A 15,226-nucleotide genomic window follows, 5' to 3' on the forward strand; every position below is an offset into this window, starting at 1 on the left:
AGACACTGCATTACAGTATTGCTTTCAAAACTCAATTAAGAGGGGAACATAGGTGCAAGTATTGCATATAGTATACGCTAGAAAATGCATTGCTGTATTGCTTTAGAAATTGAACAAGAAGGTTAGACCAAGTGCCGTAGAAGAATGTAAAAGCAGAGTCTCAGTCAACTTGATCCAACCTGCGTGTACAGTAGCAATTACAGCGCCTGCATTCATGTATTTAGGCTCTCATTTAGGCAGTTGAACTCGTAATGCTCCTCAATTATTAACCTCTCAAGCAGGCAAAGCACAATCAGTGCGTTGAAAGCGCTAAATGTTTGAAATGGAAAAATGATGATCTGTAAACACCGCGATGTCTATAATGTACACGTCAATAGCACCGAATATTCTGCTTGAAAATAAAAGAGTAGCAGGACAAGTTCACAATTGGTGGAAAGTTCGTTTATGACTCTGCGAATTTACTACGTACACCTATTTTGTTGTGAAATTATTAGGATACGAATAGTTACTTACCGACGTCTCTGGTTGGAGGGGATGGGGGCTTTGATAATCTGAAAGAAACTTTAAGATACCTTTAGATTCGTTCAATAAATAAATAGCTGGGTTTGTTTGCATGAAACGCTTTAACATTATCGGATATGTGGGTTACTTGATAACATTTGATAACAAGTACTTGATAACAAGTTGGGTCCTTCCAAAAGTATAATATTTAGAAGCATTACTCAATGGTTCTCGTTACTTTTTTGAATTGAATGGTTCATCTTTTTATGACTGATAGATATAAAAGGATCTAAATAATATAGATAGAGAAGTATGAATAATTTGAAAGACACTAGATAATATACACCAAACGGCAACATGTTTTATGACTTCCTAGTACTATATGCACAACAGTCATTGCCAGTGGTGTGCTTGAACTGAAGTACTGTAGGGTTTTTTCCACCTGGGACCCCAGCTTATTTTACCTTTCTTGTCTTATTTTTACAAAAGCAGCAGAATAAACTGAACACAGACTGATACAAACACAAAAATGTGATAAATAGATAGCTAGATATGAAAGGCACTATATAATAGATAGAAAATAGTAGAATAATAATAATAATAGAAAAGACTACATAATAGATAAAAATAATAGTAGGATAATAATAATAATAGAAAAGACTATATAATCGATAGACAGAAAATGCATTATATAATTGACAGAATACTACATTCTCTTTAAGTAGATAGTTCTAGAATGTTAAATAATTAAATGCATCTCACATTGTTGCATGTTGAAATTTAAACACATATGAGATACAGATAGGTAGTTATGAAAAGCCCCATACAATATCAGTAGACCCATAGATAGTCATGGAAGGCACTATATAAAACAGAGCAGACAGTGAAATCTTTCGAGACTCCTATCACTATGCACACAATAGTCATGGTGTTCTAGAACACCTCTAGACCTTCAGTCTCTCAAGGAATAAACCTAGTAGCATTTTTTCCCATCTGGTTCTCCAGCTTATTTTACATTTCCTGTCTTATTTTTAAAAAGCAGCTGCATAAACAGAACAGAAGTTGATGCAAAATCAAATATGTGATCGATGGGAAAGGCACTATATAATAGATAGATAAACAGATAGATAGAATCCTGCCTGTTCTTTAAATAAATAGTTGTATAATATTAAACAATTAAATATATCTCTATATTGCTTCATGTTGAAATGTAACAAAATAGATTTTCATTATAAGCAAGTAGATTTCTGCTGTGGTCTCTAAGAAACTTTATTTAAATACTGGTATATAAATAATTTTAAACCATTTAATAAATACTTTTGTTGCATGTTGAAATTTAAGAAGACTCCTTTCCTTTTATAGACAGTTTGGGTATGGAATTCAATATTCAATAACTAGATAGGCATCAAAGGCACTATATTAGATAGATAATCAGATAGATAGATAGATAGATGTCTATACCATTTAAATATCACACAAGTAGAACATAAGTCATAATTAAGAGTAGAAGGAGCCTCTCCAGTAGTAAGAGTATGAAAGTGGCTCAGGCTCCAAGGGACTCTTAAATATTAATGAGTGAGTTTATTTGGTGGTACGAAGCACTCCAGTGGTAGTCATGTGCATTCTGTTCGAAAGCACGTACTGTATAAGTAGAGGAAGGAGAGTTTGTCAAGCAGTTCAGATATCAAGCAGAAATGTCTGGCTTCAACAACAGCAGGCTAAGATGACTTTGTACTTTTTTCTGGCTTGCATATTGTAATCTTTTTAGTTAGCCAATAAAAGGTGTCATTTTGCTTGGCTTTTCTCTACATTCATAATGGCTAACACGGTACAACAACCTAGTTCTGCGTACATTTGAAACATTTTCTTTTAAATAATTATTTAAGTTTGCTTTTGCACAACTTGAATATTTTCAACCAATAACTAATATGTTTTTTCTTCTTTATTATACTGGGATTCATACAGCCCTCTCATCCTGCCAGTAATTTATTGTATTTAACAATTGTCAACAAAGTGCTGCTCCTACTTATCTCCAGTAATGGTAGCTCCTAAGCGTGGCTCTCACAGCGTGTTGACTTTTACTAAACTGAACAATCCTGCCTGTTAGCATATGTCAGAGTCCAGGTGAAGCTGCATTGCTGCTTGTTGTGACTGTGTCAGCGTTGATGGGGGGATTAATTAGGCGGCTGGTTTTCGGCCTTATAAATGACAGGCTCCTCAAACATACACAATAGTATGTGGTGCGCTCTTAGAGTTAACAGGTATTCTTCATCGTGGAGTTGTTTTGCATTATTCGGAGGCATTTATTTGAAAAATGAAGTATAAGTGTAGTACTTGCTGTGGAGCCATTTGTAAACATGTTAAATGATTTCTGTGAATTCCTGTTATTTTATCAAGCAGACCGAGTGCTTCATCTTAGGCATACCCAGTCTGTGGAGCTCTAAAACAGATTTCTATACGTTTTGGTGCAGTTTTATTTTGTTTTGCACATTTCTCATATTATTGAATATAAATTCATTATTTTAAATGTACGTATACCATTAATATAACCTGGCCTGTGCTTGTCCAGAACAGATGAGACTCATTTTCAGGGCTTGCCTTTATGTGAGCATCTTAGCAAATGACAATAAATGGCACTAGAGTCTTCCTTTCTTGGACTGCCTGATTTTATTTTGTTTATGCTGATCATTTTTCACTGGTACAGTGCGTAAAATTATTAATATAGAAATGATTCTTGATTGTGTTACCAGTGGGATGTGAAGGGATTATTGTGCACTGATATTTAATCACTGCGGTGGGCTGGCACCCTGCCCTGGATTGGTTCCTGCCTTGTGCCCTGTGTTCGCTGGGATTGGCTCCAGCGGACCCCCGTGACCCTGTATTTGGATTCAGCGGGTTAGACAATGGATGGATGGATGGATAGATATTTAATCATATTAAATGGAGGGGCGTGGAGTTTCTTCCCTTGCTGACACCTAATTATAACCCAGTGTTTGCAGGTCGTACTTTTTAAACAGATGAGTCATCATTCTGTGCACGTTTGATTAATTTAATGGATTTCAATTTTACTTCTTTCTTAACTTTGAATTTTTTGGTGTAATCTTTGCACAGTCTTGTTGTTACTTAAAAACTAACCCGACTTCATTATGTTTAGCATTATGATGCCCAGTTGACTACTGTATATATTTTACGGATGAAATACAGAATCCCCATTTTCTCTTTGTGGGTCCCCAGACTCGTCATGGGGCCCTAAGTGTTCATGATGGGACGCAGCCTTCAAACTTCCACTTGAACACCACAGGAAAGCACTGTACAGATTATTGATACGTGAACCTCAGATACAGTGGCGTAGCTAGGGGCGATCAGAAGGGGTGGTCCACCCCAGGTGGCACATTTTTGGGGGTGGCTTTATTGGTCGAAAGGCTCAGTACAATACGTATGTAAGTAGCAGGGTTCGGAAAAATATCACTCATGAATGAAAAGAGTAAAATTCTCTGATTTTTAGCCACAAATGCTTCAAAAATAATTTTCAGACTGTCCTTCTGTGATGGCATCAGAGACAGCAGTTTAAATTTATGAGGTAATAACAAAAGTAAACATAAACACCACACTGATAATAATTTCTAGGAAGAATAACAACTAATTTACAATTTATAATTTTGTTTCGTTATCAATCCGAATGCATTCTTGCTCTGCACAGAAAACATCCCCATCTATCAGTTGTACACCACACTGGTTCTGGTTTTGTCAACGTAATTATATTAAACTAATAATTAGAACACGGCTTATCAGTTCGTCTCCACTATATTCTCGTCTAGTTGATGCTTATAAATAATTATTTGTGAAAAATTATTGCTGTTTCTCTATATATGAATACATCTATACAACATTTATCTTAATTTTTCTCTATACGTCATTTTAATCCATCCATCATCCAACTGGCTAAAACCTAACACAAGGTCACAGGGGTCTGCTGGAGCCAATCCCAGCCAACACAGGGCAGGATCAAATCCCGGGCAGGGCACACACACCCACACACTGGGGACAATTTAGGATCACCAATGCACCTAACCTGCATGTCTTTTGGACTGTTGGAGGAAACCCACGCAGACACGGGGAGAACATACAAACTCCACGCAAGGAGGACCCGGGAAGCGAACCCGTGTCTCCTAACTGCGAGGCGGCATCGCTACCACTGCACCACTCACATCATTTTAATTTTCTATTTAAATAGGTTAACATATTCAGATATGTTGGAGGGCAGCAAATTGAAGCACCGTCCCGCCCCAACTGGCACGTACTCGAGCTACGCCACTACTCATATAGCAATGCGTTTCAGTTATTGCTCCTTTCTTTTTTCCATTTTTTAATTGCTGTTGTGACCAACTTTATGAAAAAGCTAGGAATTTAAGGGACCATAAGTGAGGGACGAGGAGTGAAGAACATTAAGTCCGAAAGCAGCAATGGGGCCGTTGGTAGGTGACCTTCATCAAGGTCAGAGAATTGAAGAGGGGAGAGCATACCCGTGTAATTAAACTCATTATCTACTTCAAAGCCTGTTTTAAAGTAAATGTTTTGAAACATAACATTTAAAATTTTGAAGTCATCTTTAACAATCCATCTCTTTTGGTATTCAGCACCTTTAATAGTTTTCACGTTTACTAATTTCCTTTTCATACTTAAGAAAACATATGCTTGCATTTTTATCATTACTGAAGACAATTTAATTTAGCCGGGGATCATTATATGGACAGATATTAAACATTTTCAAGAGGGCCTCATTTAATTACTGCAATTGCACTTTATTGTATTCTTTTAACATGTGCTACGATTTTATTTTTGTTGCACCTCATTTTTAGCAGCAACTCAGTATTCCAAAAGATGACATTTTTATGGCATCTGTAAAAGCTCTCAGGAAGATTAAAGAAAATCTCTTTAAAGAAAAAAACCCAACATTTTAACTTAACTAGTGCAGAAACATATATGAGAAACAGCTGTCTCAGGAGTTGTAATCTTGTTGTCAATAACTGAAAATGGTTATTGCAAAAGCACTTTTGTAAATTTTTAGTATATTGTTAACAATAATCTAAAAACTACAAAGTTGAGTTTGTTCCCAACTTTCACAAGTGTGTCACATTTTCCAGGTTCCGAACTGAACAATCGTAATGAGTGCGAAACGAAAGGCCCTTTGTTCTCTCTCTTTGTTTTTTCTTCATACCGTGTAATTATTTCGTCTTTCAGGGTCGGTCCGACCTGACTGATATAAGCACTTTTCACATTATAGCCAGCGTTCAGTCATTGGCATATGGTAACAATGATCGTCGAGTTGTTTTCTTTCCGTGGACCACATGGAAACACGTCTGGCCAGCTAAACAGAGGAGATGTTTCTACAGCCAAAACCAAATGTGTTTTTGTCCACCAGCTAGAGGAGCTTCATAGATAACTCTGGTGTAGGACCTCTGTCTTCTTAATCCACTCCACAATTGCATGAGAGATGGATGGGAATTGTATGGAAGGGTGAGCAGGATGGTGTGCTTGTAAAGAGAATGAAGTAACTGGACACGACCTTGGGTGCTGGGCTTCCTTGAAAGCCTCTCGTATCAGGTGTTCATTTGATAGCACTTCTGCTTAACATCTTGACCTTAAGATCTGATGAGTGTCTAATGGTGTTTTAGTTAAATTGGTTGCCTGTGAACTGCTGAGGAGTGGTTATTCCTCTGGTCCTTGTGTTAGTGTTTGTATTGATGTTTTATTTGTACGCATGTTAGCAAATCTAAGTCCATGCAACTGCTGTTGTTATGGCAATAAAGTGCTTACTTCCATTTAGCTTTACTTTATTTATTTATTATCCTTTTAGTGGGCAGCACGGTAGTGCAGTGGTAGCACTGCTGCCGCGCAGTAAGGAGACCTGGGTTCGCTTCCTGGGTCCTCCCTGTGTGGAGTTTGCATGTTCTCCCCAGGTTTCCTCTGGGTGCTCAGGTTTCCTTCCACAGTCCAAAGACATGCAGGTTAGGTGCATTGGCGATCCTAAATTGTCCCTAGTGTGTGTCCTGCGGTGGGCTGGCGCCCTTGCCGGGATTTGTTCCTGCCTTGCGCCCTGTGTTGGTTGGGATAGGCTCTAGCAGACCTCCGTGACCCTGTGTTAGGGTATAGCGGGTTGGAGACTGACTGACTTTCCTACAGTGGTGCAGTGGTAGCTTTGCTGCCTCACAGTATGGAGACCTGGATTCGTGTCTCAGGTCTTCTCATGTGTGGAGTCTGCATATTCGCCTTCTGTCTATGTGGTTTTGCTCCCACAGCCCCAAAACATGCAGGTCATTGGCATTGGCAATACTAAATTGGTCCTAGTGAGTGTCTGGTGGGTGTGTGTGTGTTCGATGGACTGGCACCCTGTCCAGGGATTGTTCCTGTCTTGCACCCTATTTTAGCTGGGATTAGCTCCTGCACTCCCTTTGATCATGTTCAGAAAATCACAGACTTTTCTATTGCCTTATGCTTTCTGTCTTCTTTGGTGGTATTAAATATTTTGTTTTTTATATTTCATTCTTAATACTGCACCCATTCATTGCCTTCAAATTGAAGCATGGCAGACGCAAGCGTGTTTTTATTTGCAGTTGTTACTATAGTACTTTTTAATAATATTTCTACTTCACTTGAGTGTAAAATTTTTCCATCTGCTTTTACTTCATGACATGTTCAAACACAAATAGCTACTTTTACTCCAATACATTTAAATAGATAGAAAGATTGATCCCAAGAGAAATTCAAGTACTAGTAGCCAATAATTAATTATACCAAGTTAAATATAAACTTTTAAGCACACTTTCTACACAAATAACATATACTGTACAAATAATGCAATTACAGTACACTAGATGGTACATACAATAATGTCAGTGCAGCGAGAATTGAGCAACTAATACTACTACCAAAGTAACAGGTGGCACATAATATCAAAGTGACAGATACTAAGGTGACTTAATGGCAAAGTAAAATAAAATAAAATGACATAGATACTTTATTAATCCCAAGGGGAAATTCATGTAATCCAGCAGCAGTATACTGATACAAAAAAACAATATTAAATTAAAGAGTAATAAAAATGCATATAAAAACAGACAATAACTTTGAATAATGTTAGCGTTTACCCCCCAGGTGGAATTGAAGAGTCGCATAGTGTGGCGGAGGAACGATCTCCTCAGTCTGTCAGTGGAGCAGGACGGTGACAGCAGTCTGTCCCTGAAGCTGCTCCTCTGTCTGGAGATGATCCTGTTCAGTGGATGCAGTGGATTCTCCATGATTGACAGGAGCCTGCTCAGCGCCCGTCGCTCTGCCACAGATGTCAAACTGTCCAACTTCATTCCTACAATAGAGCCTGCCTTCCTAACAAGTTTGTCCAGGTGTGAGGTGTCCTTCATCTTTATGCTGCCTCCCCAGCACACCACCGCGTAGAAGCTTATGCTGATAGGGTAATAATGAATAAAAACAGAGGATTATACAGTAATGACCATGTATTGAGACATCAGATGTATGTGGTGCATTGCTGATACGTCTAATATAGCTTATGGGCAGAGAAGGATTTCTCTAATGAAATGCTAAATTAGTAAATAAATGGGTTACACAAATACTTACAATGTATTATTTAGTCAGTTATCTAAAGCACAGGCTTCCTCACTTCAGGAACAGCTGCTTTAGGAAAATTCACATATTCCAAGAACACGGGGCAATTTTTACACACGCTAAACCTTGGGATTGTATAACGACTGCATTGGTTTCCCTGTACTGGCAGCCCGTTAAATATTGAATCTCTCTTACAAGATTCTCTTCATGGCAGTGGCCCGGTCTGTATTTCAAATAAGTTAAAATACCATAATGTTGTAATTTAAGGTCATCAGATGTTGAATTTCTTGCTGTCTGACAGACTAGATGCAAGTCACTGGGTGATTGAGCTTTTCGCTGTACAGTACCCAGATTATGGAACTCCCTGCCTTTATATCTTATTATCCTCGGTTGCTGCTTTTTAAACCAATATAAAGACATATCTTTTTAAATACTTTTTAAAAATGCTTTATTGTAATTATTACTGTCTTTTTTTATCTGTTTTTAGTCTTGAATGTCATTATTTATTTTCTTATTTTTATGTTGTGAAAGGAAGAGACTTGACACATATAAAAAAGTTTGGGGCAGCCACCCGTATAATATTCCTAGCTGCAAAGGTATTGAATTTTTAAGCAACAATGAAATTGACTGTAGAGAGTCCAAGACAGAACTGCCGAAGGTTGGAAAAGATGGCGGTTTTTAAATGGTCAGACAGGAAGAGATGTCTGTTAACTGGAAGTGATGTAGGTTGACCGGAAGTGATGTTTCTCTGACATCAGACTGGGAGCTGGGACCGGAAGTGACGCTCTTCTGGTCGCCGGAACTGGAAGTGACGCTCTTCTGGGCGCCAGAACTGGAAGGGACGCTCTTCTAGGCGCCGGAACTGGAAGGGACGCTCTTGATTCAGATAGGTTTTCCCGCGGCTGGTCTGTAGAGATAGCAGGAGAAGGTTTAATGCACCCCGCCCTCCCCTGGCCTGGCGTGGAATTACCTTTACTTTGTCCACACAACGTCCCCCTATTCGCACGTGTGTGACAATGTTTATATTTGAATGCATTTTTGTACAGTCTCGATTGTAAATAAAATGTACTTTTATTATTAATAATACCCCGTCATCTATGTAGTTATCCGAAGTACACCTTGGATGTTTGAGGTGGGTTTTGTTGTTGCTAATGTGCAATCCCAGCCTTTTGCTGCGTTCACATTGTAAGAAATCAGGAGAGAAGTCAAAACGAAGTGTTGCAGTACCACCCTGGTAACCCCAAAAAGAACAAAGAAAAGAATACACATGGGTGATGAATAACGGCTTCTGACAGAATAAAACAAAAGGTGATTGAAGTCACTTCTGACTCAGAGCTCTGTCATTGTCAGTTGTAGGTCTTTAATGATCACCCGCTTCCAGTTGCCTAAGGGTCTTTATAGTGGAGTCCATGCTTCTGTGGTTGATGTCCTCAGGCTGATGCCCATATAAACCTGCAGGTGTTAAATTAGAATTTATTAGCGACCACACCCCCTCTCAACTTGGAGGTCTTTTTGCTTTCCTTTCTGGAGCCCTGAAGATGCTGTCTAAGCACTCATGTATGACAACATGTTCTTGGATGTCTTCTGAGTTTTAACTTGTAGTGTTTCACCTTTCCACTTTATTGTGTTCATGTGAATTTTTGGTTGAACTTTTTGGAAAATCACTGTAGATTTGTTACTTAGTCTGGAAAACAATGGTATTTTTATTGTGAAAATACAGAGGAAACAACACATATTAAATATGCAATTCCAATTGTAATTTGACTACACAAATTGAATTTCTGACTGACCAATTTGTATTTTACTAGTCTTCTAAGATGGATTAAAATCTAAATAATCAATGTAGACCTCAGCATTAACATTTGCAATGCATCTTCTATATGAATGTGTTTTTTAATGCATGTAACAATAAAATGCATTGCATTTGTCATTCCAACAGAGGGCACATCACAAACATTTGTAGTAATAAAATGCATTGCTACAAATTTTTGTGATGCTCCATCTGCTGGAATGACAGAGACGTAGCAACCAGATGGACTAACAGACCCAGAGACATTCATCCTTTTATTAAGGTGGATTTTATACAGTTGACTACGATGAGGTCAGCATTACAAAAAAGAATTTGGATAGCTCTGTTTTCTATAAATTGTTGAACATGTAGCTTCCAGTTTGTAAGCCGTGCAACTTTTGACCCGGACATTTGTATTTACCATCTGTCTGATTACACTTGAAGGCAACATCGGTTACTCTCTTGGCTGATCCTGAGTTCAGACGCTTTTCTCACTACAGCATCTAAATGGGGCAGGAGCTGAATGTTTGGGGTGGTAGTGGACACTGGTGACGCACAATCCCAGTCTCGGTTATTTCCACAGGTGATGCTTCTGCATTCATATGCTGTCCTCACAGCAGCCAGCCTGATCTCATGGCAGCACTGAAGTGTACACTGAGGTGTTAGGGTCCTGGGGTCAGTCTCCTTGTCACATATATTGCATATGTCTTCTCAGATTATCCTGGTGATCACGGCTCCTAAACAGTTCACAAACTATTTAAAAATGTGAAAGAAAGTGAATGGCTATAAATGTGAAACTAAAACAGATGAAGAGCTTTATTAAACAGTATTTAATGAAGGACAATACTTTACTAGGGCTTGTTTTAAAGACTAATTTTGATATTAAACTAATTCTATTGATTTTTTGTTTAACTTTGCGTTATTTGATAGACAGACAGATAGACTGAACTTTATTTGTCGCCAGAGGATATTTAGTTTTTTATAGAAGCTCTTTAAATAAAGAAATAAATAAATTTGTGCACACACTACAGTCTAATCAAAAATGGGTGTCATTTTAGAGAACTGGAAACACTTATAAATGTTTTTTATTTGAACTAATTGCAATTAGTTAGTGTTCACATTATGAAAATTCACTTTATGGTGGGGTTTTCAGTAATGGATTAGCTCCTTCTTAAATTAATTAAAATAATTACATTTATATAGCACTTTTCTTTCTACTGAAAGCACTTTACATAGACAGAGGGGAGCCACCACCAATGAGTAGCACTGATCTGGATCATACGATGGCAGCCATTTTTGCACCAGTTTGCCCACCACACATTGGCTCTTAGGTGGTGAAGGGGTGAGAGAAAGACAATTAGAGACAGGAGATGATTAGGGGACCAGAATGACCAGGCCATGTTGGGCATCAGGATACAACCTACTCTTTACGAAGGAAGCCTAGGGATCTTTATTGACCACAGAGAATCAGAACTTCAGTTTTACGTCTCATTCAGAGGGCGGTTCCATATTTACAGCACAGTGTGCCAGTCACTGTACTGGAGCACTGGGGTCCATACACAGTCCTCAAGATAGGCGCCCCCTGCTGGCCTCACCAACATCTCTTCCAGCTGTAACCCTAGCTTTTCCTAGATGGTCTCCCATCCAGGTGAGGGCTGCACACTCCTCCTATTGTGCCCTCCACACTGAATTGCGATACAATGATTAAGGTGCCGGGCAGGCGCTGAAGGTCACTGCTTTACATTGCAGTCACTTGACTCATACTTTAGTGACTGAAATACAACTCACACATAAAAAGAAGTTGGCCTGAATTATTTTAAGCTTGCAAGAACTTTTTGTCTATTGTGGAGCGATCCCGGACACAGACAGGCGGACATGTTGTTACTCACCACCACACGTTTTATTTACAATATTTACAAATAAATAGATGGTCACTCAGACCCAGTTCCGTGCACAAAACACCCCAACACTCAGTCCTGGCCACTCTAATGCCTTTCTTTGGGCTGCCTCCACTCTCCTCTCTTGCCTTGTCCTCTTCCACCCGACTCTAGCCCTGAATGAAGGGAGACAACCCCTTTTATAGTCTCCCGGATGAGCCTCGTTGGCCACGTCCCAGCGTGGCGGAAGTGCCGGCTGTTCTCCCGGCAGCTCTCTGGGTGTCCTTCCTAATCTTCCCCCCCAGCACTTCCTGGTGTGGCGGAAGTGCTGAGGGAACAGGTCCCCAAGGCATTGAGGCACCTCCTGGCGGTGACCACGGGCCCCTGCAGGGTGGGGCTTCCATGCCCTTAATCTGTGGCCCCCAAAGCAACCAGGAAGGTGGCCCCCACGTGATCCAGGGTGGGCGCAGACCCACATCCGGTCCCTCACGGCGTCCCGGCCAGGTTGTTGCCCCTGGCATCCCTGACACTATGTATAAAACAAAGAGAGAGCCTACCTTTACTGGTACTTTTAAACACACTTAATATCAGGTACTTTAAAACGTCTACTTCAATAGTTTGGTTATGGGCACTTTCCACAAAGATTTCTCTACCTTTTCTCTACTCAAGTATGGCTGATGGATCCTACAATATTTGTTTTTTTGCGTGATTTTTTTTTTTTCCATTTGCAGCAGAGTCTTGGGTTTATCGTGGCTCAGGTACTTCTTATGTGGAGCTGGCATGTTTGTCTGTGGTTGTCATTGTTCTCTGGTTCTTCATTCACAATCCCAAAGTTGTGCAGCTTTTGGTTAAATGGTGTACCGAAATTTATAAGTGTGGGTGAAGGACTGATGTTTTATCATATGGCTTGTTCCAGTCATCCATTGCTGTTGGCATAAGCTCTATTTGTGACCCTAAATTGGATTACGTAAGTCTTAGAATGTCATATGTAAGTTATGTTGTACAATATATTTTTCTGTACTTTGTAAATATGTTTTTAAACATGTAACATGTAAAGCAATTTAATATTTTTATAAGCAGTGTAAGTTACTGCTGCCAAGAAACTAAACCCTTAGATTAAGATACCCAACCTTTATGTGCAGCAGAGCTACAAGAACACTCATGCAGGACTTCAGGGCTAATATGGTTGTTTAGTGCTGGGTGGTGGTGTCACTGCACCAATCTTGTGACATAATGAGTGGCAGCACAGCTGAAACAATGCAGCACTGCACCGGAGACATTTTACTCAACTTACTTTGAAACACTGCCATGTACAAGCAAGCATTTCTGTTCAATGTTTAAATGAGGTTAGGTTAGTTATAGGCTCCAAGTCCCCCGTGACTCTGCTCAGGATTACGTGGATTTTGAAAATGGTATGACCTGTCTGCAGGAATGTACATTGGGAGGGCAGACGTCAATGCACTATGGATATTGCTGGCTTACTGGACTTGCTTTCTCTATGGTGGGTCTTACAAACTTAGAGTTTACCCAGGCATCTTTAAGGGTCATGGAAGGAACAGACCCTGCAGGAAAATCACGAGAATTTGAAAGCACACATACACTCCTACTCGCCAGTTCGACATGACTGTTCAAACCGACACTAGGAAAATGTGCAGAGTCCATATGGAAATCTAACCCAGGTCTTGAGACCTGTGGGGCAGCAACAATGAACAGTGCTGTTAAAGGAAGCAACCCTTCTCAATTTAATTCAGTCTACACAGTGTGAAGATATAAGAAAGAGACAACACGCTCAAAAAGATTTCGGGGTTTGCCTTTCCCATATAGTCAAGTGTCCAGTAGTCTTTCTCAGACTCATTCAAAGAAGCTGAAAAACGTATTGGTGAAATAGCAGGATTTATACAAGGGACGGACAGGAAATTGTGTACAATGGGTATGATGGGAAAGTCCAGGAAGCAGCAGAGATGACATGGAAACTTGGAACCCAAAGTGATGTCATCAGGATGGGGCAGGAGGGAGGTATCCGTTGTCATACACGTTAGAAGGAAAATCATCTGCGGGTCTTCGAAAAGATTTGCTTACTTGTTTGCTTTTCTTCTAAATAAAAGAGAGAGGTGTTAGTGATCTGTTCCAAACCCGTTTTCTGAGTATTATCACGCTCTGTTGAACCGGTTGGCTGCTCCCTACTCGTGCATGTGTGACAACAGTTATGGATTTTAAAGGAAAACTCCACCCAAAAATGAAATTTTTAATAGGTTACTTACCCTCAAAGTGCATGCTACCAACCTCTCTCCTTTCTTTCTCTTACCCCATGTAGTTTATATAGATGGGCTAGGAAAAAATGAATCTCAGGTTTTCATGGAGAGCAAAGATAACAAAGTTTGTGATATAATGAGCATCAATGGCGACCAAAGCTAGATAAAAGCAAGCAATTTCAAAAACTCACAACTTGGATGAATGGATGGATTTCGGGGCTGGTGATCTGTATTCACTTCAACACAAAGCATTAAAAGACCACCACTTTCATCTTCATAGCCAAACCTAGCTGTATTTTTAAAAGCTTCTTTGGGCTTAAGGACTTCACTGTTATTTGACATTGAGCTGCACAAAAACAGAAAGCAGTAGTTAATTATCAGAAAATCTCACAATGATTCAAGAGCATTCTCATTTAAGTTATTAGATAACCAAACATAAAACTCCAGCTGAAAAGACAAAGATTACTTTCCAGTGACAGGTGCAAATTTATAGTAGCGGAGAATGGCAGCTCGCTTTTGTCCCCAAGTATTTTGTTCAACTTTCACAGACTAACAAAAACAAAAGAAATGAACATACAGTAAAACAAATGTGAAAAGATAATTATTGCTAAGGGAGACATCACACACAAAAACAAAGTCAAGGAAAATTGCTTTCTTTTGAATGGTTTTTGTAATGCATGGGTGGGCAACTGTTGCCTATAGTAAACAAAACAAATACGAATTCATTCCTGCATAAAGTAACAATAAAAATTAATCTCTAAGAAATAGTGTATAATATACAGTCACAGGAAAAAGTATGTCTTTTGTTTTTAACATATGTAGACATATCAAGATTTGATCTTCATTTAAACAGTATCTTTAGATAGCTGTGATTAAATTAGGAGAAAAAAACACAATGAATGACTTCAAAAGAAACAAAAAATGAACAGACATGCCATTTCCTTCAGTGCCTAAAGGAAGCCACCTCTTGGATTTAATGGCTGGTATTGCCCCCTCAAGTAGGGGTCTCCTATAACTGTCTAGCAGTCTCTAACATTGACTGGAAGAAAGTTCTTCTCAGTCCTCCATGCAAAATTCTTCCTGCTGTGTGATATTTGAGGGGTGTCTTGTGTGCACAGACTCTTTCTAATCTACACCCATCCCACCCCACAGCATCATGATGGGATTAATTTCTGGCTTTGACTTGG

The 15,226-nt window shown here is 39.3% G+C and overlaps 1 protein-coding gene across 2 annotated transcripts in view; it reads left to right on the forward strand.

Annotated features, from left to right (window-relative positions):
• The window catches only part of spock3 (SPARC (osteonectin), cwcv and kazal like domains proteoglycan 3), a 411,929-nt gene that overhangs the window by 731 nt on the left and 395,972 nt on the right, over positions 1-15,226 (forward strand). The gene's annotated exons all lie outside the window — the stretch shown is intronic.

Source organism: Polypterus senegalus, chromosome 7 (assembly GCF_016835505.1).
Source record: "Polypterus senegalus isolate Bchr_013 chromosome 7, ASM1683550v1, whole genome shotgun sequence".
Lineage (NCBI taxonomy): Eukaryota > Metazoa > Chordata > Cladistia > Polypteriformes > Polypteridae > Polypterus > Polypterus senegalus.